At 38.3% G+C, this 23,738-nt stretch overlaps 1 protein-coding gene and 1 long non-coding RNA gene across 4 annotated transcripts in view; one reads left to right on the top strand and one right to left on the bottom strand.

Moving 5' to 3' along the window:
• Window positions 1-23,738, top strand: part of LOC113048374 (NACHT, LRR and PYD domains-containing protein 3-like) — a 165,367-nt gene that overhangs the window by 83,478 nt on the left and 58,151 nt on the right. The gene's annotated exons all lie outside the window — the stretch shown is intronic.
• LOC113048388 (uncharacterized) lies at window positions 1,350-15,372 on the bottom strand. The gene is made up of 2 exons (XR_003276473.1): window positions 14,760-15,372; window positions 1,350-2,559 (listed from the first exon to the last, which is right to left on the bottom strand). It is a non-coding gene; the product is annotated as an uncharacterized LOC113048388 (long non-coding RNA).

Here is a 23,738-nt window from a genome sequence, read left to right as displayed (position 1 = left end):
AGCACAGGTTCAGGCACAGGCTTGACATTTATCCTGCTTGAATTCATTCTAAGAAATGCACATAACTTCATAAGTACCAAACTTTCATCTGTGAATATTACATATTAAATATTTTAAATATTTTGACTATAGTGTTTTTCTTTCATTTTCCGTGACTGAAGCCATCAAATGTAACACATCAGGAGGCAAAACTGACGTCTATTTGCAAAAATGTGCTTTGCGGCACTTGTTTGATAAATTGTGGCTAAAACGCCACTCAGTGGTTGGTAAAAAGCTGCAAATGCATTTCACAGACGCCCACGGCGGCAAAAGGGGCCTTTTGGATGTCTGCCTACTATACATGATCTATAACGCTCGCATTACAACACACTTTTAGCCAGAAATTTCATTGTTCAAAGAAAAGAAAAAAACATTAATGAATCAATGTCAGTCAATAGCTGCGTGTGGTGTTTGTTTTGCATTTAAATTATTTCTGCGTTTTATTTCTCTCCTAGTAGCCTATAGTTTTTAGTTTCAGTTCAAAGCGGCTGGTGCTTGCCGCGTCAGATGCTTTGACAGAAAGGCTGTATAATGTATAATGTGTTTGAGATATGATGTTTTCCTTAATGCATAACTTTTCACAGGTATATTCTCCATCTGTAAATGTTAATAAACCAATGGAAACGAGCGCTGCCACATGCATGCACACCAAACATACAGAGCACAATGAAATAGGTGCGCAATTAACTTTAATGTATACATTTTGCTGAAATATTTATAGTTAGACAATAAATGTGACATATGTAGAATTTTAAACCTATAAGTGTATTTGCATGATAGCACTAACTGTAAAGTGTAATGGGGTAATCAAAAAAGCTTTTTACTCAGTCTGTGGTTTTTAATAATTTTCATTTTTAACTATAACGTCTGCTTTATATATATTTGTATTTAGATTGCAATGTTACAATGTAATGTGACTTTTACCATAATATATTAGGGGTGCACGATATATATATCAGCGCATTTCGCCAATAAAGCCAGTTAAAGCCTCTTTTTTTTAAATAGCATAAAAATAACTAGATAGCAAAAATAAATAAATAAACAGGTTCGGTAAACAGTAAATTGTAAACTGTTTACTCCAAACACCCCCCACCCCCTCCCTTTATTTTGAGCTGATGGTACTCTAAAAACTTCCCAAGTTATTTTGGTGAAAGTAACTCATAAGTAATACAGGAATAATTTTACACATTACAATTCTGATACAGTAATATTGTAAGCTAAGGAATTACTTTTAAATGACAGTAACAAGTGTTGTGGCAAAAAACAATTACTAACAAATAGCATCTCAGTGTAAGAGACAAGGAATCAAATTCTATTTAAGGAAAGAAGTTTATTTTCCTTAAAGAGGTGCGTTCACTGTTTCAGCAGTTAAAACATACATGTTCAGCAGACAAACATACATACTGAGAGAGAAACACAAGTTAAATCAAAAGGAAAAAATAAAAATATATGAAAACCCACTAAATGTCTAAGTAAATAAGAAAGAGTAAAATATAATTTTTTTTACAAGAATTCCTCCTCTTTATCATTCTCTGATAAACAATTTGGATTAACATTAGTTTTGATTATAACAACTTAAAAACTCACTTGTTTTTAATTCTATGCAAACTCACACATGATTATAATATCGAAAACGTAAATTATTATAATTGTTTCAAGTCATTTCATCACAGTTATACTCCTCATGTCTGACTTTCGTATACCTGATCAATCTTAACATTTTGTGTAAATGTTGTCACTCTCGTCACTCTCATAATCATCACAATTGTGTTCACTATCTATTGGATAAGTGGTCAGTTTTACTGCTTGTATGGGTGTCCCAGCCTTGACCTATCTCTGTACTAAGCTGGAAATACATCTCATAATTCATTGCAAGCAAAACATGATCAGAATTCCTATCACTACAATTGGCAGAACAGTTTGAATTATCCAGTACATCCATCCTCCCCACAAAGACATAAACCCATCCGGCCCACAGGTTGTCAGTCCGCTCGGGTTCTCTTACGGCCTCTCTCATGGGTTCAATTGTTGCAAAGTCAAAATGAATGTAGTCTTACAAAGTCCACACATTCCTGGCAGTCTGAATGGGTACCACGGTCTTGAACTATCCATCTTGTCTAGTGATTGCAGCTCTTTGCAATGTCTCTTGTTGTGGCTGCACAAATGGCTTTACTCTGCTCACCGGCCTTATCACTCCTTCTGAGTGACCTTGCTCTTGCACTTGGTGTTTGAGCTCGATCTTGAGGCTTATTCTTGAACTTGTTGTTGTTGTTGTTGCTGAGGCTCCTCCTCCTGTTGCCCTTCCGATATGGGCGGAACCCTCCTGCAGTGGCTGGTGTGCACCCACGTAGCTCTCTCTCCCACCTTCACTGCCGTGTGTGTTCTCAGCAAAACTTGGAATGGCCCTCGTCACCGTTTCGCCCTCCAGTTCTTCCTCCTCAGGTCACGAATTACCACGTAATCCCCCGGCCTGATCTTATGCAGAAACGTCTCAGCAACCTTCCTCTGGCCAGCTTTCACCTGAACAGAAATGTTGGATAACAGACAAGACATTTCTTTGCAGTAATTCAACATTTCATTTTCAGACACATCTGTTGATGGAAGCCTGTGTTTTCCCCCTTCTATTCCCATGAATGGTGGTCTTCCAAAGAGAATTTCGAATGGGGTCAAATATGTTTTGACTGTCTTTCTCATTCTCATGTACATTAACATGGTTGGGAGTGCTTTCACCTATGAGAGTCCAGTTTCCTCACAACACTTTGCCAATTTGTTCTTTACCGTTTGATTTTCCTGTTCAATAGCGCCTCCGCTGGCACATTGTGTAAGGCGCAATGTGTTCTCATATCAATTCCTAAGAACTGACCCACCTGTTTTATTGCCTCATTGACAATGTGTACTCAAACGGCCCTTCTAGGTCTGGTTGGGATACCAGTTGCATTTTGACACCTTGTGCCACATTGTGTGTATAACAGATAACACATCTTTTTTTTTTTATTCTCAGCGAATATTGTGAAGCCCTTGGTAAACCACAATTATTTCATCTGTGCAATCATTCCCCCTTTTAATACAAGGTCTAACCCATGTGTCAACTTAGAATAATGTTTAAAAAAAGGAAATGTTTGGGAAAACGGCATGCTCTGTAAACAAGGAGAAATGTAAAGATTAATGTCAACTTGTGAGTAAGTGGCGCTTTTACTATTATCTTCATTCTGATCTGCAGCCATATCAGCTCTAGTATCAGCTCTAGCATTTCCTGTTGAAATTAAACTTTTATCATTAGTATGCGCTGCGCACTAACGAATTGCAAATTTGTCTGGCAATAGAATAGCCTCGGGCAGGTCCGATACTAGAGACACGTTTAGTATCGGCCTCCCTTCTAATTTCAAGAATTTTCTGACCCCGAAAGCGTATCGCGAGTCTGTGCATATCGTCACCCATTTATCTGCTGTCAGTTTACACACTTCGGTCAATGCAACCAGTTCTGCTGCCTGCGCAGAATAGTGCGATGGTAATTTGTCAGACTTTCAGAGTTTCAAATTCAGTCGTTACAGCATAACCCACTTTATTCTGGCGTTTGTGGATCTTTCGAGGTAGACCCATGCACAAACAGGACATTTTCATAATTATCAAGTGGTAAGTCTTAAAGGTCTGGACGTGGTGTGCACACCTGTTCGAGTGCTGACAGACAACAGTGATGTTCCTCGCCATCCTCCTGTGTGGGCAGAAGGGTGGCAGGATTCAAAGTTGTGCATAGTTTTACAGTTATGTTTGGCATGTCCAACAAAATCGTATGATACCTCAACCATCGGGCTGTAGACAAATGTGACGTTTTCTGCTCTTGCAAAATAATGGATACTGTATGTTAAACCATTAAAGTCAAATCAGAGTAGCCTACAAATTATCATGAGGCCATCACAGCCAGCTCAGCCGCTGCCACTGCTCTCAGGCAGTGTGGAAGTCCTGCAGCTACAGCATCAAGTTTAGTTGAAAAATAGGCCACAGGTCGCAGTCTGTCACCATGAGTCTGCAAGAGAACAGAAGACATAAAACCATTCTTTTCATCAACCATCTGTACAAGCGGGGAGTTTATGATAGGAAGGCCTAACGTTGGAGCCAGAGTCAATTGCACTTTCATGTTATCAAATGCTTCCTCAGCATGGCTTGTCCAGTCAAGTCTGTCACCTGACTTCAGCCTTTTCCCTGTCGTTAGGGCTTGTAAAGGCTGCTCAAAAATGGCATAGTTAGGGATGAATGTTCTGCAGTAAGCACACATCCCCAAGAATGACAGCATCAGTTTCTTTGTAACTGGTTTTGGGACCTCTTTTATGGCCCGCACCCATTTCTCATACAGTGCAGTATTTCTGCCAAAGAAATATCAATGTCTGAGGCAGAAATAGCCCCCACCCCATTTTTATTTATTTTTTTACGCACATCATTCTTCACAACAGAACAGTTCTCAAAACCTGTACAACAAAATCGCAGTTTGATTGAAATGCTCCAACACTTTTGCTTTGTGCTATGTCTGTATCAACTTCAACCCAGTCTGTGGCCTGTAGGCACTTTTTCACAAAAAAGCCCTAAATCTTTCCACTGCTGCTTTATGACATTCAACACAGACAGGTGGGGAACACTCTCTTCTCTCATTAAATAACACTGTAATTGTTGTTCATTCAAACTCACAGAAAGCACACACACATTCTCTGTCCAGAAGATCTTGTCAAATTTCACACTTCCATTCTCCACACCACTAAACCAAGTTTCTTCATACTCTGAGTCTCACTCAACTACAGCATGTGACGTGCAATGCATTTTATCAAGGTTCATAAACTCTTGTGTTGATTGGTGTTGTTCAATCCTTAGCGAATTTCAAAATCATCTCTGCCCAATCAACTTATTTTATCTACCATCCGTAAGCCCACTGCGGCTCAAATTTAGAACATGTCATTTGTGGTGCTTCCTCAATGCTAATTACATAGGAATCAGCACTGAGGGTCAAATTTAATTCACACATTAAATCTCTGGCCATTAGATTATGGATCAAAATGGCCTTAAGCCGAAGTGCTTTCATACACTTTCTGTCATTTTCGGGACACATGGCAAGTCACATGGTCGTAAAGTGCTCTGGCACTCTCCGGAATCGACTTAAAAGTTAATTATTACTCCCTCTGCTATTATTGGTTATCTTGGCATTTGAGAAAATCCTGTGCATTTGTACAGTTTTAGACATTCTTCAGAAACACTGCTCAAAATTTCATCATTCACAACATTGTTCAAAACACACAAAGATTTGCAAGCAGATTCTTCATTGCAGATAGTAGACAGTAAATCAGTGTATGTGTTTGTGTTTGTGCGTGTTTTGCGTGTTAGAAATAAATGTTCACTTCCCTTTCTCGTAGTCAGCCACTGACCTCCTCAAACTGGACCATCTCCGTCCTGCTCTCCGTCTCTTTAATCTTTTATCTTAATTTTAAGGACATTTCTGCTCTTACTGCATTAGTGAAATTTTCCACTTTTTTCCTGTATGGTTTGTTGTGTTAAGTTATGTTTTATATTCTGCGCATGTGCGAAGAGCACCATTTTGGGGGTTAGCGCGGGTTTTTTGTAGTGCAGTTCAGTCTTCTATACGGAGCTGATGGAGTTGAATGTGTTTGAGCAGTAAAGAGTGTTATTGCTAAAAACAGTTGTGGTTATTGAGTCAACATTGGTAGCAGAGGATGGCTGCTGCTGGAAATTACAAAAATCCCCCGCCGTTTGACGAGAAGATGGCGTACGAAAGTTGGAAAAATGAGGTTGAAATTTGGAGACGCGTCACCGACTTGGACAAAAAGAAACAAGCTTTGGCAGTTACCCTGTCACTAACGGGCAGAGCAAGGGAGAGTGCACTGGAAATTTCCGCTGAGGATTTAAATGCAGACACTGGAATGCAAACACTTATAGCGAAATTGGACTCTGTGTTTTTAAAAGAAGAAAAAGATCGACAATATGAGGCGTACACGGAGTTCGACCGGATCACAAGAGAAAGCGGCGTTTCTATGGTGGAATACATCGTTGAGTTCGAACATCGATACAACAGGCTACGTAAGTTCAAAATGGAGCTTCCAGATGCCGTACTAGCCTTCAAGCTACTAGATACTGCCGGACTTACCGTTAAAGATAAACAGTTAGCGCTTACAGCTTGCCCCAGCGTTTCTTTCGTTGATGTAAAGGAAACAGGTCTATTTAGCTCAAAGGGAATCATTTAAGATTTTAAAGGGAATTTGAACAGAATCACTGTTTCACGGCTGGTCACGGAGACGCCCTGCGATTCAGTGAACTAGCCGTTTAACATCAAATCTGCGCTGATACAGATACTAATATCCAAACTATAGTGAAACACTATCAATTAGCACAGTAACAAGATCGGCAGTTTAAGGCATTAACTTGTAAGCACAAAACACAAGATACTTCTCTTTTCAATATGAATAAGGCTTTATTAGATAAATCTAAGACATATAAACTAATCTAACACATAAACGCACGCACACACACATTCACACAAGTTGCAGGAAGATCGAAAGTTAGGGAAAGATGAGTTTAAGAGAATGGAAATATGGAATCCCAAGTTCACAGCAATACGTTAAATTGCATAGACATGAACAACCATCAATCACGTAATTAGCCCTCGCATTGAGTTCCTCAGTGAGGTTAAAATTATATTAGATACACCAGCAAAGGTCACAGTCTGGAGGTAATGTTACTTGCGTCTCCTGTGAAAGAGGGAGCCTCGGTGAAAGGGCTTTCCCGAGGTCGTTGATTGGCTGGAAGTTCAGTCGCTGAAGTGACGTCTTGGGAAGCCCGTGGTTGTTGGGCGTTGGCTGAAGCTGGAGTTGTGTGGCTGGTTGAAGTTGAAACGCACAGACGAGGTCGACGTTACAAAACTTAACTCAGAACACGAAACTCTCAAACGGAAAAGAAAATAAAGTTTGACGAGACTAGGTTGTGTTCCTTCTCATAGTGGCATAGTAGCAGCAGGCAGGCACGCTGGAACCGCACTCAAAGAACGGTGATGACTACACAGCATGGCTAGGAGCTACAAGCTAGCAGAAGCATAGCTAGAGACTAGAAACAGACATGGCTAATAGCAGACTAAAAAGCTGACTAAAAACAGACTAAAAGCAAGATTTCATGGTGTCCAAAGTATTTAAAGAGGCCTGTTGGCCACGCCTCAAATATTGTCTTGACCAATCAGATATTGTCTTGGCTCGGGGGTATCGTAAATCATTTGTTTATCTTACCAAGCATGTGGTCCGAATTTGCAGGGTCTAATTTTCGGACATGATTCCTATTACCAGATTATGATATATTTTACAAATAAATGATTGTCAGGACAATATCAAGCAAGAAAATATAATCACACACATATCAAACACGACTATGTACCCTTCAGCTATACCATAGTTATTTAAAAAAACATACACAATAAGTGATTATAACATGATAGTCAAATGTGTGGGTTACACATAAATGAATATGGAGTGATGCGATGGACTGATTCATTTATGAGTCTTTTTGAGTTCATTCTGGTCCATAGATATGTACAAAAGCAGTTTCTTTGGCATTCTCTGGCAAAGGACTTTTCTGTGAAGATAGAGGTTTAAAGCCCTTCCCCCACCTTAGGAATTTCAGTCTTGTTCTGCTAGGTGGGGGGGAAGTCAATGTAAGTGTTTAACTCATGGGTTTCCATGTGATGTCCAGCGTTGCATTTCAATTACGAACAACAAATTTGACACCAAATTTCTCTTCTTTGAATTGAAATTGTAAATAATTGCTCTAGTGGTGTTAATGTTCAAAGCTGTTGTGTGAACAAGTTGGTTGGTCATCTTGTTTGGTTCTTGTGGCACTCGAACTGAGTTACGACTTCCTGAGGAATTCAGCTCTCGTGTTTCAATGCACACAGCTTTTAGACTCTTTAATTTGTCTGGTTCGACTCATTTCTGTTACATTGATATGAAATCAGCCTTGAAAATAATTTTTGGAGATAACGTTGCTTCACCACGAGAGGGCGACAGTGCACTGCAGAGTGCAGATAGTGACACTGCCTATTACAGGAGATACTCAGGTAAACGGGGAAATAAGTCAAACACCACACAACAACCACAAACCGTGGCTCAAGGCACAAACCCCATTGATAAATATGGGAGAAGAACAAAATGTGCAATTTGCCAAAGCACTTATCACTGGGCAAAGGACTGTCCAAACAAAAAAGAACATGTAAGATTGACAAAAGATGAAGGACTTAAAGATAATGTTGAAGAATGCAACATCACTTTGTTTTCAAATGAATAATTGTCTAACACAGAAATCTTCATGGTGGAGGCTTTAGGATCAGCTGTGATTGACACAGCCTGTACAAGAACAGTGTGTGGAGAAAAATGGCTTGATGATTATACAAGTGGGCTGCCACAGAGTGAGTTCCTGAAAATAGATGACAAATAAAGTTCAAGACCTTTCAGATTTGGTGTTGGCAAAGTTATTCACTCCACAAGGAAAGTCACCATTCCAGTTAACCCCTTTACGTGCAAACATCGCTGACGGCCCCAGTTTATTATTGTTTCACTTTCACAGCACATTAAACATCACTGTCTTACTTCATCTGGACAAACTTTTTGACCAATATTTTGATAAAACATTGTTGCAGTGACAGATATTTAGTGATTTATGTCAGGAGTGCAAAATAATAAATCCGTATTATGCCACATTTTGAATAGAAATTCACAACTCACTCATATTCAGCCACGTCAAAAGCGGTTTATTTGTGTTCACATAGACTCACTGAACAGCGTCAATAAGGATGTATAGACCAAAGATGCATATCTGCGGAGATATATGGATATATTTACTGATGTTTACTTCATATTTCTTCAGACAGAATCATCATTTCTATTCATTTTGCACGGATTTACGCGATCAGATGATAAACAGCCTCTCCCAGCGATCTGTGTATGTGTTTGCTGTGCCGGCAGCTCGTGCTGTGTGTCTCAGACTCCGATTGGGCCTTCCCAAATGTCAATCTGAGAGTGTAACCGCCCCATCGTGTCACATGCTTCCTGCACACTTCCTGGTAGTTATCTGGCCAAAACAACACTGAAACACCTCTGTACACACAAAATATCCGAATAATAAACCCGCGATTACGATAGTAAAGCTTGGTATGAGAATTTCTTGAGATCTGGGGCGTTTTTATAAAAAAAATCGAAAATGTACATCGGAAATGCTAACTTGTGCAGCGATGAAAAAGGCTACAAATAACATATTTTTACAACAGTAAACGACCAAATTCCACCCCTGATCGCTAAAGGAAGTTATTATAAACACTCGAACGGGGTTTAAAGTGAGTTTTTAGTAAAAGTGTACTAATAATTTCATAAATTGTCTGATGTAGCTTGATGCTAACGTTAGCACCAATGCTACTAATAGCAGGTGCTTTTCTTCTTCATAATGCATTTTTGTCTCAATAATTCACGTAAGGTCGTAAGAAAATGTTTTGTTGTATTTTTATAGTAAGACTTTTGATAAATAAGGGCTAAATGCAAACAGAGACTGAAGTGAGATCGCTGCTTTGTTGCTTTGTAAAGCCTGAAAAACCACAATCAAGGCTAATAAAGGTGGAATAAAAACAAAAGAATAATGATAAAAGAATAATGCGGATAATGTGTCATACCTGGCGGAGGTGTGAAAGAACCGTTTGGTGAGAACAATACAATAATGAATCGGGCAGCTTTCAACAATGAAACATACACAAAGAGCACAGGAATGTTTACATGTGAGATCTTACAGAGATGACAAGTGCCATAAATCAATCTGATTAGCCTTCTCTAAAAACACACATGACATGGCCTTAGAAAATATTTCATAAAATTCACCGTTTTACAGATTCGATTATGAAATTTTTTATGAAGGTTTGGAAGACTTGTGGCCTTAGCTACACTGTGTTTTCAAACTCATTTCCTACATCAACATTTTTTTAAATACATTTAAAACATATGTTTTTTATATTTTTATTTTTGTTTTTATGTTTGAGCTTATATATCTCTATTATCATAACAGTCTGAGTGATTCTGATTCCTGAACAGTAAATTTTAAAGTGTCAGCTTTGTGAACAAAGGTTGATTATGTATCTAGTCGGAAAGAATCATGAGCAGAAACCTTTTTATTTTGGGTATGTAATTTCGGTCTCCATGCCAAAAAAGGGGGGTTACTAGTAAGGGGTTAAAATAGGACATACCAAGTGCAAAATAGAGACAGAAGTTGTTCCTGCAGATATACCAATGCTCTTAAGCAAGGCTTCATTGAAAAGAGCAAGTGCAGTTCTGGACATTGCAAATGACAAAGCAACCATGTTTAAACAACCTGTTAAGCTTGAACTGACATCTTCAGGACATTATTGTGTGAACTTAAGAGATGACAGTCATCTGGGTGAAAAGGAGACAAGTGAGAGCAAAACACAAAAGGAAAATGAAATTCTTGCTGTGACAGAAAACATGACAACAAAATAAAAGGAGAGAGTACTGTTGAAACTACACAGACAATTTGGACATGCTTCAGCTGATAGACTGCAAAAATTACTGGCCTGCTCAGGTAATCGTGATGATGAAAGCAACACAATCCTCAAGAACATTGTTAAAAACTGTGATACATGTATCAGATACAGCAAGCCAAAACATAAGCCTGTAGTGGGTTTGCCTATGGCATCAGCCTATAATGAGACTGTGGCTGTGGACTTACATGAGCTTGAGCCAGGAGTATGGTATTTGCACGCTATTGACCACTTCACACGCTTCAGTACAGGGAGTATTGTCACCACAAAGAACCCAACAGAGATAGTGAAGCACTTTATTCACTGCTGGATAAGTGTTCATGGTCCTCCATGCAGACTGTTTAGTGATAACGGAGGTGAATTTAACAATGATGACATGAAGGACATGGCTGAAAAGTTTAACATTGAAGTTAAAACAACTGCAGCATACAGTCCATGGAGCAATGGCCTTTTAGAAAGGCACAATCAGACCCTCACTGAAATTTTGCTGAAAGTGAAGAGGGACAACAACTGTGACTGGAAGACAGCTCTAGATTGGGCATTAATGGCAAAAAACTCTCTGCACAATGTCCATGGTTATAGTCCCTACCAGTTGGTGTTTGGGCAGAACCCAAATCTCAGTCCTCACTGATAAGCCCCCTGCTATGAAAACAAGTAAGAGTACTTGGATAGCTAAACAAATCACAACACTACATGCAATGAGAAAAGCATTCACAGATGCTGACTGCTCAGAGAGAATCAGAGGAGCGCTTTGTAAGCAACTGCGGCCCATTCATGACAAATATGAAACGGGGGACAAAGTGTATTATAAGCGAGTAGATTGTAATGAGTGGAAAGGTCCAGGTGTGGTAATAGGCCAAGATGGTGTGGTGGTATTTGTCAGGCATGGCGGAACCTATGTTAGGGTGCATCAGTCTAGACTAAGAAAGGTGGATGATCCGCAAACAAAACTGGAGAAGACAGAAAGAGAACAAATGAAAACATACGAAAATCCTACAGTAACGCCAGCAGCAGATCTCAGTGACACTGAAAGTGAAAATGAGGAAGTGACACCAGAAAATGATGGACCTACTAATGCTGAAGATGACAGTGAACCTCATACATCAATGCTGCCGGGAGGAGATAATCTTGATCAATCCCAGATAACACAAACACACTCATCCATTAGCTGTGAAGGCCTAAGACTAAAAATTGGCCAAACGGTGAAATACATAGACAATCAAAGTGGACAAACCCACACTGGGAAAATCCTCAGCCGAGCAGGAAAGGCTACTGGAAAGCACAAGAACTGGTATAATTTGCAGTACAGTGAGCCTGAGGAAATTGCTGAGACAACTGGATCAGTCGATCTTGGACAGATGGACAGTGTTCAGGCGATTCCATTTGAACATTCTAAGCTGAGCACTGACTACAATGAGGATGATATAATGATATTACATGATGATCTCTACATTGCTGCAAAAAATACAGAACTCAACACCTGGAAGAGAAATGACGTCTTTGAAGAAGTGAAAGATGAAGGACAGAAGTGCATCTCCACGAGATGGGTGTGCACACTAAAAGAAACAACTGCTGGAGTTCTGCCTAAAGCTAGACTTGTTGCGAGAGGCTTTGAAGAAATAAACACTCAAGACCTTCCCAAAGACTAGTTCAGAGTCTCTAAAAATGATCATGGCAGTTATATGTCAGAAAAAATGGCATCTAAACTCCATGGACATTAAAGCAGCCTTTTTACAAGGTAAAGAGTTAACCAGAGACATTTACATTCGGCCACCAAAAGAAGCGCAGAGCAAAGAAATTATATGGAAGTAAAAAAAATGTGTTTATGGCTTAACAGATGCTTCTTTATTCTGGTATAATAGGGTGAAAGACACAATGCAACAACTGGGTGCTACAGTGTCAAAGGTAGATCCAGCTGTATTTTACTGGCTGGATGATTCCTGCAAAGTGATGGGAATTCTTGCATCTCACGTGGATGACTTTATTTGGGGTGGTACAGATGCATTCTCCACAAATATCATTCCTCAGTTGAAAGATGCCTTTCAAGTTGGACGGGAAGAGCATGACAGTTACAACTATATTGGAATAGAAGTACACTCTCTGTAGAATGAAATACATGTACAACAAGGAACGTACATAAAAAATCTGCGACCCATTCCATTGGACTCTACCAGAGCAAGACAACGTGAAGCTTCACTGACAGACATTGAGATGGACATGCTGAAATCAAAGATTGGACAAATATTGTGGGTTGCCAGGCAAAGCAGACTGGACATAATGTGTGACATATCCATCTTGGCATCTAACACAAAACATGCTACTGTTCAGACCCTGCATCGTGCAAATAAACTCATCAGAAAACTCAAATCAGAAGAGGTTACCTTGAGGTTCCAGTACCTAGGGAAAGACAGTTCTATTAAATTAGTGGTGTACAGTGATTCCTCAATGGGAAGCCTTTCAGATGGCGGGACACAGGGTGGACATTTCATCATTCTTTTGGGAGAAAATGGAAAATTCTCACCTATATCCTGGCAGTCAAAACGCATCAGGAGAGTTGTACGGAGTACCTTAGCAGGAGAGACTTTGGCACTTGCAGATGGGATTGACAGTGCTGTTTTCACTACACTCTACTCTGAGATTACCACTGGTGACTGCTCATGCAAAAACTTACCCATTGTGTGTATAACAGACAATCATTCCCTTCTCGATGCTCTCAAATCTACAAAATCTGTCACCGTAAAGAGACTGCGCCTAGAAATCAGCAGTATGAAGGAGCTCATACACTTTGGAACTGTTCAGCAGATCTTGTGGTCAGCCACCAAAGAGCAGCTAGCTAACTGCTTAACAAAAAAAGGAGCATCTGCACTTGGCCTTTTGAAAGCTCTGAGCACAGGCGTTTGCCAACTTAAAGACTAAAATCATCTAACAATGATTTTCTTATGTTTTGTCAGTGTTTAGTCATTCAAACTAAATCTCTGTTAACTAGTTTTGCATAAAAGAAAAAAAAGAGGAGATTGTTAAGTTATGTTTTATATTCCGCGCATGTGCGAAGAGCACCATTTTGGGGGTTAGCGCGGGTTTTTTGTAGTGCAGTTCAGTCTTGTATACGGAGCTGATGGAGTTGAATGTGTTTGAGCAGTATTGAGTGTTATTGCTAAAAACAGTTGTGGTTATTGAGTCAACATGTTGCTTGCATGGCCCCAGTCTGTGTGCACACGTCTCACGTCCGTTGTCGCCAGTTTTCCGCTCAACTTAAGCCCGTTTGCTGGACCCATTTTGCTGGACACCCAGCATTCGTCTCAGTTCTTGTGGAGTCGGGCTGAACTCTTGGCACAGTAAAAGCTGTTCTTTCGCAAACCTTTCGCTCATGTCCTGCGGATCTGGTAACATGAGATGTGCCATCACGTCTCTCATATCGCTGACCAAGCTCTAAAAACAAAACAAAACAAAAAAAGCATTGGCCCATCTGGACCCGCAACTTCGACCATCGGAGCTCTTATGTTTTCGGCACTGTGTCTTTTGGAGCTGTGACGCTGATCTTTCCACTTTTCACTCTCGGCCTGCTGGTGCTTGGTCTTTCTGAATCAGTTGTGCTGGGAACAATTTCAGACGCGTTCCCGAAGACGCCCTGTTCTTCGTCATGTTCACTGCTGATTCTGCCGCTGTGCGCGCTCCTCTCGCTGCAACTCGTGCTGCATTTTGTGCTGGTCTTTAGAACAGAGAGCAGTCGAGATCATGGTCCAGTTTCAGGGCTGTCAGCTCTGCCACAGGGTAGTGATGTTTATAAGCCGGAGGTGCTGACCCAATCTTGGGTGCATATTGGAAAACACAAACACACTTTTCATTAGTAGCATTTTGCTCCGGTGGAAAAAAACGTCTTCAACAGATCCGATTTTGTCACCTCAAATCGGCAAGGTTAGCAAAAATGCTCTCGATTGAATGATTCTAGTTCACCTAATCAGCTGTGGCTCTTCCGTCCACCTACAAGCTAGTTTTCGGCATAAAATTGACACGACTTCCCAATGTTACAATTTGCCTCTTGAAAACCTTCTCTGCTCACACCAAAGCGATGGCCAGCCACTATGGTTCACACATAGTCATATCGAATTACAACACTCAAAATAAACAATTTACAGTCTCTTACCTGAGATGCTTTTACTGCCACCGGGTTCTTTCTGATCTCATCTTTGGCTCTTCTCTCTCAATTTTCGAGGTAAGACCAGAGCCTGGTGCTCTGAGATGATCACTTCGTCAAATCCGCTCAGGACCAGAAGAAACCACCGTGAGATCCCACTATTCTGACACCAAATTGTTATGGCAAAAACAATTACTAACAAATAGCATCTCAGTGTAAGAGACAAGGAATCAAATTCTATTTAAGGAAAGAAGTTTATTTTCCTTAAAGAGGTGCGTTCACTGTTTCAGCAGTTACCCTGAAACACAACAAACCTGAAACACACTGAAAACAGACAGCCTTATTATACTGTTATCACCCCCACTTCTTACAAGGCTCCTTCTCTGTAAATTTCCACTTAAACCAAAACTAGCTGTTTTCAGAAAACACAATGGTCCTCCTAACCCCCTGGGCTTTTATTATCTTCACACCCTTGAGGTCAAAGGTATTTATTTATGGCTAACCCCTCTGATCTTTCCTGAGTAAATTGCCCGCACTTAAGACTTCAAAGGCTCTTTGTTTTACTGTGTGATGTCTTCGTTGCATTTCAGGTGACAAACATACATACTGAGAGAGAGAAACACAAGTTAAATTCAAAAGGAAAAATAAAAATATATGAAAACCCACTAATTGTCTAAGAATGTCTAAGTAAATAAGAAAGAGTAAATTATAAATTTTTTCTACAACACAAGTAATCTTTAATGTATTACAGTTTGGAAGTAACTTAAATACTGCATGAATTCCTCGGCACAGACCTACACAAGCTAGCAGCACCATCTAGTGGCTGTGTGCTGAACAACCAAAGCCAGGGTCTACAGGTGCTTCTCAATAAATTAGAATTTAGAGGAAAAGTTAATTTATTTCAGCAATTCACCTCAAATTGTGAAATTTATCTATTAAAGAAATTCAATGCACACAGACTGAAGTAGTTTAAGTCTTTGGTTCTTTTAATTGTGATGATTTTGGCTCACATTTAACAAAAACACACCAATTCACGATCTCAACAAATTAGAATACTTCACAAGACCAATAATAAAAATAAAAACAATTATGAATTGTTAGCCTTCTGGAAAGTATGTTAATTTACTGTACATATACTCAATACTTGGTAGGGGCTCCTTTTGCTTTAATCACTCCGTCAATTCAGCGTGGCATGGAGGTGATCAGTTTGTGGCACTGCTGAGGTGGTCTGAAGCCCAGGTTTCTTTGACAGTAGCCTTCAGCTCATCTGCATTGTTTGGTCTCTTGTTTCTCATCTTCCTCTTGACAATACACCATAGATTCTTAACAGTATTCAGGTTTGGTGAGTTTGCTGGTGAGTAAAGCACACCAACAACTAGATCATTTAACCAACTTTTGGTGCTTTTGGCAGTGTGGGCAGGTGCCAAATCCTGCTGGAAAATGAAATCAGCATCTTCAAAAAGCTGGTCAGCAGAAGGAAGCATGAAACGCTTCAAGATTTCTTGGTAAACTGGTGCAGGACTTTGGTTTTCAAAAAACACATTGGACCAACACCAGCAGATGACATTGCACCCCAAATCATCACAGACTGTGGAAACTTAACACTGGACTTCAAGCAACTTGTGCCATGAACGTCTCCACCCTTCCTCCAGACTCTAGGAGCTTGGTTTCCAAATGAAATAAAAAACTTACTTTCATCTGAAAATGTATTTTTTCTTCTTCTCCTTAGCCCAAGTAAGATGCCTTTGACACTGTCTGTGGTACAGGAGTGGCTTAACAAGAGGAATATGACAACTGTAACCAAATTCCTTGACATGTCTGCATGCCTTGACCCCAGCCTCAGTGCATTCCCTGTGATTTCTCTAAAATCCTCATAAGGTTGTGGTTCTCTCGGTTGGTTGTGCATCTTTTTCTTCCATACTTTTTTGTTCAACTTTCTGTTATAACATGCTTGGATAAAGCACTCTATGAACAGCCAGCTTATTGGAAATTAACCCTTGTGAAGGGTGTCAATGATTGTCAGAGACCATTTCGAAGGCTCAGGATACATTTGCAGGTGTTTTGAGTTGATTAGCTGATTGTTATGTCATCATATTCTACTTTTTTGAGATTGGTGGGTTTTTGTTAAATGTGAGCCAAAATCATCACAATTAAAAGAACTAAAGACTTAGACTACTTCAATCTGTGTGCATTGAATTTAATACATGAGTTTCACAATTTGAGTGTACCATACACTACGTTGGTATGGTACACTACGTAGCAATCCTTAATTGAAGAAATATGGCAAAACATCTCCTGAGAGAACCTCATATTATTAAATTCAAAAGTGCTTTTCATATTTGGATCAAAATAGGCTACATTTGTGAACGCACATTTTCTGAAATGTTGCGCATCAGGTCATGCAAGCCTGCATCTTAAACCCTCTGTCAAACTTTCTGCGTCCGCGAGTCCGCTATGGACCGCTAGGTAGGCGTGACGTAAAAATCGTCATTGGAGAGTGTGTGCAGAGGCTCTAGCAGACGACCGCGCGGACAGGTGCCCGTGATCAGTAGGCTTCAAAAACAAAATTGCACATGTGCAGCAGAGTGAAGAAGCTCATTGCTACTCGAACCTGTGCAATCCGTCAATAAAAGAATATAAAGACAGCGATGTGCAATTATTCTGGGCAATTGCAGAGCTGGCAATCAGCCTGCGCATTCAGAAGTATAAATTGAAGAAGTCTGCGTCCGCGCTGGCCATGTACGCGTCCGGATTGCTCATGCGGAAAGTATAACACAGGCGTTACAATCACAACTTCTTTGTGCTGTTACTCCTTTCAAGCTGAATCTAACAAAATTGGTCAGCTCCCGACAGCATCAGGTGTTTTATTTATGGGGGGTAGAATTGCTTATTTCAATGAATGTAATAGATTATATATCATAATAGTTAGGCTATAATATTATAAATCAGGTTGGTTTGTATTGCTGACGTAATATGTAAATTATATGCGACTTGCACTTAGACCATAGTGCGGCCCGCTGGAAAAAAAGGTTGAGAAACACTAGGTTGCTGTCCCATTTTATACAGGAATTGTTCATTTTAAAAAATCAAATTATCATAATCATTTAGAACTTTTTTTTACTTCTAAACTCCTTGAGAATTTAAAGTTAGTTTAATAGTAGCATATTTAAATTTAAGTTAAAAAAAAGGTTTTAATTGCTTAAATTATTTTTATTAATTAATAATATGTTATCATGTTTATTCTTGTAAAAAATATGTGTTTATTCTTTAAGAAAACAAGGGAAAAATAAGGGACATTCCGAATATTTGTTTTGCTTTACCTATTTATGTAGGCTACAATTATTAAAAAAAAAATAAATAATAAAATAATGTCATTCAAAAATACCATTGGCCTGAGTAATTTTAACCATTATAGAATTGTGACTTTAAAGATTAGTCATTTAGGTGGTAAAAATACTGTGAAATTAATAATGGCATGGATTTTAGAGCATAACAACTGAAGGTTTATGAAACATTAGCCAATAAAGCATTTTTTTAAACAACGGAACTTAAAGTTGTGAACTAAAATATTATTTCAGCCATACAGCATGTGAATAAATAAAATTCATAATTTTCATAACATTTCATTATTCATAAAATGCATAACGTTTCTGGTGTTTGGATTTGTACTTCAATATAATGAGCTCCAAGTTTAAGAATAGTCCTAGACTTCTCTCTCTCTCTTTAACAGCATTAGCTCAATGATATACGTCTTCCCTCCGTTAGAATTTTCCTGCCTTGCTAAATGTTGGGCTCATGATCAATAAATTCGCCTCAATCTGATTCAGTAAAGTCAAACCGCAGACAGTGAAGCCTCGAGACCCGAAGAAGTTAATCGATCTGTTTAGATAAAATAACTGACAAAGATGTTATTTTCATTACAAACAAAATTTTCACAGCAGAAAGCAGCAATTAAAGATGTAGCTAATGCTTACAATGTTATTAGTTTGGCATGTGATATAGGGAAAAAGTTTACACATAGCTTAAGCCACTTTGAAACTCTCCTGTTATTTTTTTAAATTATTATTATTATTTTATATGCTTTGTTATGAACATAACATTTCAAACATACTGAAATACTTTATTCACTGGGTGAAGGCGGAGAGTGCTTCTGGTATCAGTTTGCGCGGAGGGGAAGTTGTTGCTTCTCACAGACTCTGCTGCGAGTGAGAGAGATGTTTCACCTAACGAAATGAAGACGACCACGGGAACACAAGCACAGCACATCCGCCAAAAATCACCCTGCAGCAATGCTCGTTCATGGACTCGCCAAGCTTTATTTTTGTAGGTTGCATGGCAGTAAATAATTCGATAATATGACCATGCAGTCAATACAGATATTTAATAAAAACATTAAAACAAGCAGGGCTGTAAAATAAAACAATAAAAAGATCGTTCCACACAAGTGGAACGATCCAACAAAAGACAGCAGAACACAGTGATGGATACACTGGACACGATCCCCATCAGTGAACTGATGCTCGTTCTGTTTATGATGAAATGTTCTGACACTGTGTTCAGATGATTTGACGTTATAGTGTGATGTCATCAAGTTTAGACACACTTTTCGCTGTGGGGCACAGATGACAACTTTCGCGTCCGGTGTAGACACACAGAAAGTTTCTGCTCTATTTACAAATAAGTTCTAAAAAAAAAAAAAAAATATCTAAACCAGCGGCATAACAAGATGGAAATATAAACTAGAAAATATATTAACAGGTCCTCCGTCCATGACACTGACTCACTGCGGATGGTTAGATGCATGATGGGCTAGTATTAAAAAAATAATAATAATAAAAATGTCTTTCCAGCATTTAGGTATAACAGTACTGTTTTTTTTTTAATCATCTTGTTGCAGTTATAAATTTGACTGCTAAATTAATGATAAAGAACTATATTAAAACTTGCTTTGTAAAATTTCTTCGTCATTTGAATATTGATTTAAAAATCGATTTAAATCATAAATCAGACTTTTTTTTCTAAAAAACAAAAAAAACAAAACTGGGATATTTTTTTAGGCCATATGATATTACCCTACTTTAAAAGCAAGTAAAGAAGGTTCCCTTTAAAATCACTTAAGTTGTCAATTACTAAAGCTTTTTTTTACATCGTGTGACTGTTGTTGATTATAATGAGAGAACTTGAGTTTAATCGTGAGGACGTTTTATTAATTCTTTAGAGTTTCAAAGATTTAATCGTGCCGGTTTAATTTTATTTGTTTATTGTTTTAGGCAAATTAGGCCTAAATAATGGGAACGAAATTATACAGTGCTTCACATTTAAACATGCAACAATTTCTTAATCAGTTTACAGACAAATGTCTTTTTCCCAATAAGTTATGTCAAAATAAAGGACAGGTAACGGATAACAAAAATGCATGTTGTTTTATTAAAGGAAAAAATATATTTATATTTAAAATATAAATAAAAATATAGGCATGATATATTAAAATATTGACATTTTGCATATTAATCCATGTAGCCTACCCCTCTAAAATAGGCTCCACTTTTAATGCTCCGATGCAAAGTAAACCACAATTTCTTTTGAATAATATAACGCATAATTAATATATAAATAATACTGCACACCTTTTAAATGTGTCAAATCTTAAATATGGTTTAATACCATGTAGCTTAGAAAATATAAGCACAGACTCAGGCACAGGCTTGACATTTATCCTGCTTGAATTAATTCTAATAAATGCACATAACTTTTTAAATACCAAACTTTCATCTGTGAATATTAAATATATTAAATATTTAAACTAGTGTTTTTCTTTCATTTTCCGTGACTGAAGCAGTCAAATGTAACACATCAGTGAGGCAAAACTGACGTCTATTTGCGAAAATATGCTGTGATGCGCTTGTTTTCAATGTCTACTTAGTACCTACCTTGTACCTTTTTTAACATTAAAATTTGGCTGGGTGGTTAATAACTAATTTTTCTGTGGTGTGATAAACTCAGAAAACGTATTTTTTATTGACTTTACTCTGACTTTAAAGCTGCAGTAGGGAACTTTTGACGCTCTAGCGGTTAATAAACAGAACTGCTTGCGTCTTGCGGAAGAACATTGTAGCCGGAGCTACTTCTCTCTGTTTATGTCTATGAAGAATCACAAAGGTACTGGGTTACTCCGCCGCGGTACCCCCGAAGCAATCTAAAATAATCCGAATATAAACACTTATTATAGGTGCACCCTAGTGATTCAGGACAAGCTAAAAACACGGTTTGGAAAATGGATTCATGATGTACTCGCTTATTATGTACATTTTTCCACATTTTGAACACAAACAAAGTTACGGACCGCAGCTCTGATTGGTTGATTTCTTACCGGGAGCGGATTAATTTCTGCAAATGGCAATAGGACCACTGGGAGGAGACAGAGGAGCTTGATTTTTTTCACAGATTATCTGTCTCATATTCTACTGTCAGGACATGATGACAGGTTTAAAAAAAATGTAAAAAATATATTTTTACAAAAGTTCCCTACTGCAGCTTTAAAGAGAGAATACAGACAAAGGAAACACAGGCTAGTGGACGTTCACACAACAGCAACACTGTTAAAAACAGTAGGGCCACAGTGTTACATGAACACTAGTACTAAACATTCCTTTTTAAAGTGGTTTACTTTGAAATTTAAGATGTTAACATTGATAATACCCTTTATCCATACCTGAGGCCAGCTCCAAGTAATCTCTGTCTTTGTAGTGGTGGAAATTATGATTCTTTCAAGAGATTCGTTCATTTTCAGTTCGTTCACCAAAATGATTCGTTCAGAATTGTTCACTGATTCGTTCAGTGATCATTTCTTCGTATTACACAAAATATGCCAGCAGGTGGCAAAAAAGAGTGTATTATGTGTTATGTATCAAGTCAACAAACGTATACACTTGTTACAAAAACTGATCTGGCTTTATTAAAATGATTGCATAATCGAATTCAATATATAAAGTCTAATTTAGTTGTTCAGATGAACAAAGCACAAGGTTTTCTTGCCTAATTAGCATTTTAATTGTTTGGTCAGAGAGTTTGTATATTATATATTCACATTCAGAAAACGGGGATTAAACGTGGAGTTCTGTATGCTAAATATAAAAACAAGCGTATGTGCACAGTACCTATAACTGCACTTTGCATTTTATGATATTGAAATGCTAAAGGGCAGACTAACCCAGTTTACTCTCATTCATTTCGTTCACGAACGAGATAATGTACCAGTTAATTTCATTCACGAACGACGTATCAGTTCATTCAATTCATTCACGAATGACATTTGTGCCAGTTCAGTCACTTCATTCACGAACGAGATGTACTATATCATTCAACTCATGCACAAACGACATGGGTACCAGTCAGTCATTTCATTCACGAACGAGATGTACTAAATCATTCAACTCGTTCACGAATGATAAGATTCTCTAGATCTCGTTCAGACTCATATGAAACTGTTCAGTGAAGGGCTTATTCGATCACTACATTCAACAAATCACATGCTCCGTTACATCTCATACTCGAAGGCTATTGGCTCGAGGTTGAGTAACTCTTTGACAGGATGAAACAGTTCAGGGAGCTACCCGGTTCACCGAGCTGCACATGTGCTGCTAATAGCGCCGCGCTGCTGTGGAGGGAGGAACTTCAGTGAATGAGAAATATGAGTCAGTGGATTGCGTGAACGAGAACGATTCGTTCACCTAAAAGATTCGTTCACAAAGAAGGATTCGTTCACGAACGACACATCACTATGTCTTTGGTCAGTGCTTAAATCTTCTCCTGCAGGTTTTCTATCTGCAGGTTAGCTATCATTAATTCATGCCACCTTTTTTGTTCTGTCAGCTGTGCAGAAGGCATGATGGACACATAATTTTATAGATTTTAGTGAGAGTGCTGTATCATTTCTTTGATGCTGTAATATTATAACATATTATGTCACATAGGGGAAAAATATTTTGTTAACTTACAAACTCAAATGTCATCATTCCTAATCAACAAAAAATAATGTGTAGAATTTTAAGAAAGTGTCAAAAGACGATAATGGTGGGTTTCTAGATTAAGCTGTAGATTTATCATTACATCACTTTCACCAGTCATATTATGTTGTAATTAATAAAAGCTCAATTTAATTTCAGCAGGATGGTCATCTGAAGTTTAAGGTGCCAATCAAAAGTAATCACAATTTTAGCTTATGAAACTTCTCACCATGGCCTGAATTTCTAAGAAATGGCTGTAAAGGATTGGTCCACTGTAGTGAAAATTCAGAAAATAAAACTAAATTATATTAAACAACTTGATTGATAATTTTTAATACAATCACAAGACCTAATTAAATATAACTGTTTACCTGTATCAGTGACTGGCATTACAATCACAAGACTTAATTAAATATAACTTTACCTGTATCAGTGACTGGCATTGCTTCAATTTGTTTTCTCTTTATTGCCACCACATTTAGAGCAAATGTGTGAGCTCCTCGATTTCTATAAAACACCATCACATTTTTAGCATTCTCAACTCCACAAATTAGTCACGTTTTTGCCGCTGTGCTACACTTCTATAGGTACACTGTTAGCTTTGGTGACATACACATGCCTATGATGGCAGGATTGTATGTTTCTTCAGTTTAAATTGAGAGAGCAGGATCATAGTTTCAAGTTAAATAATGTGGAGATCCCATCAATTTATGAAGCTTATTAATGTAGAAACATTAAAGTTAATTAGGTAGCTTCAGAGGAGAACACTTTTAAGAAGAAAAATGAAAAGTCAATTCAAGAGGATCACACATCTAAAGAAGCAGACAAAAGAAATGGATCAGTATGTTTGGTAAGAAAATTCTCAAATCTCAATCAGACACATGTCAATATTTAGTTACACTTTATTTCAATAGTCCGCTTTAGACATTCTACTAACTTTAAGTAACTTTGTAACTACATGTCAACTAATTCTCATTAATTT

Source organism: Carassius auratus, chromosome 29 (assembly GCF_003368295.1).
Source record: "Carassius auratus strain Wakin chromosome 29, ASM336829v1, whole genome shotgun sequence".
Lineage (NCBI taxonomy): Eukaryota > Metazoa > Chordata > Actinopteri > Cypriniformes > Cyprinidae > Carassius > Carassius auratus.
This window is presented reverse-complemented; position numbering and strand designations above follow the sequence as displayed.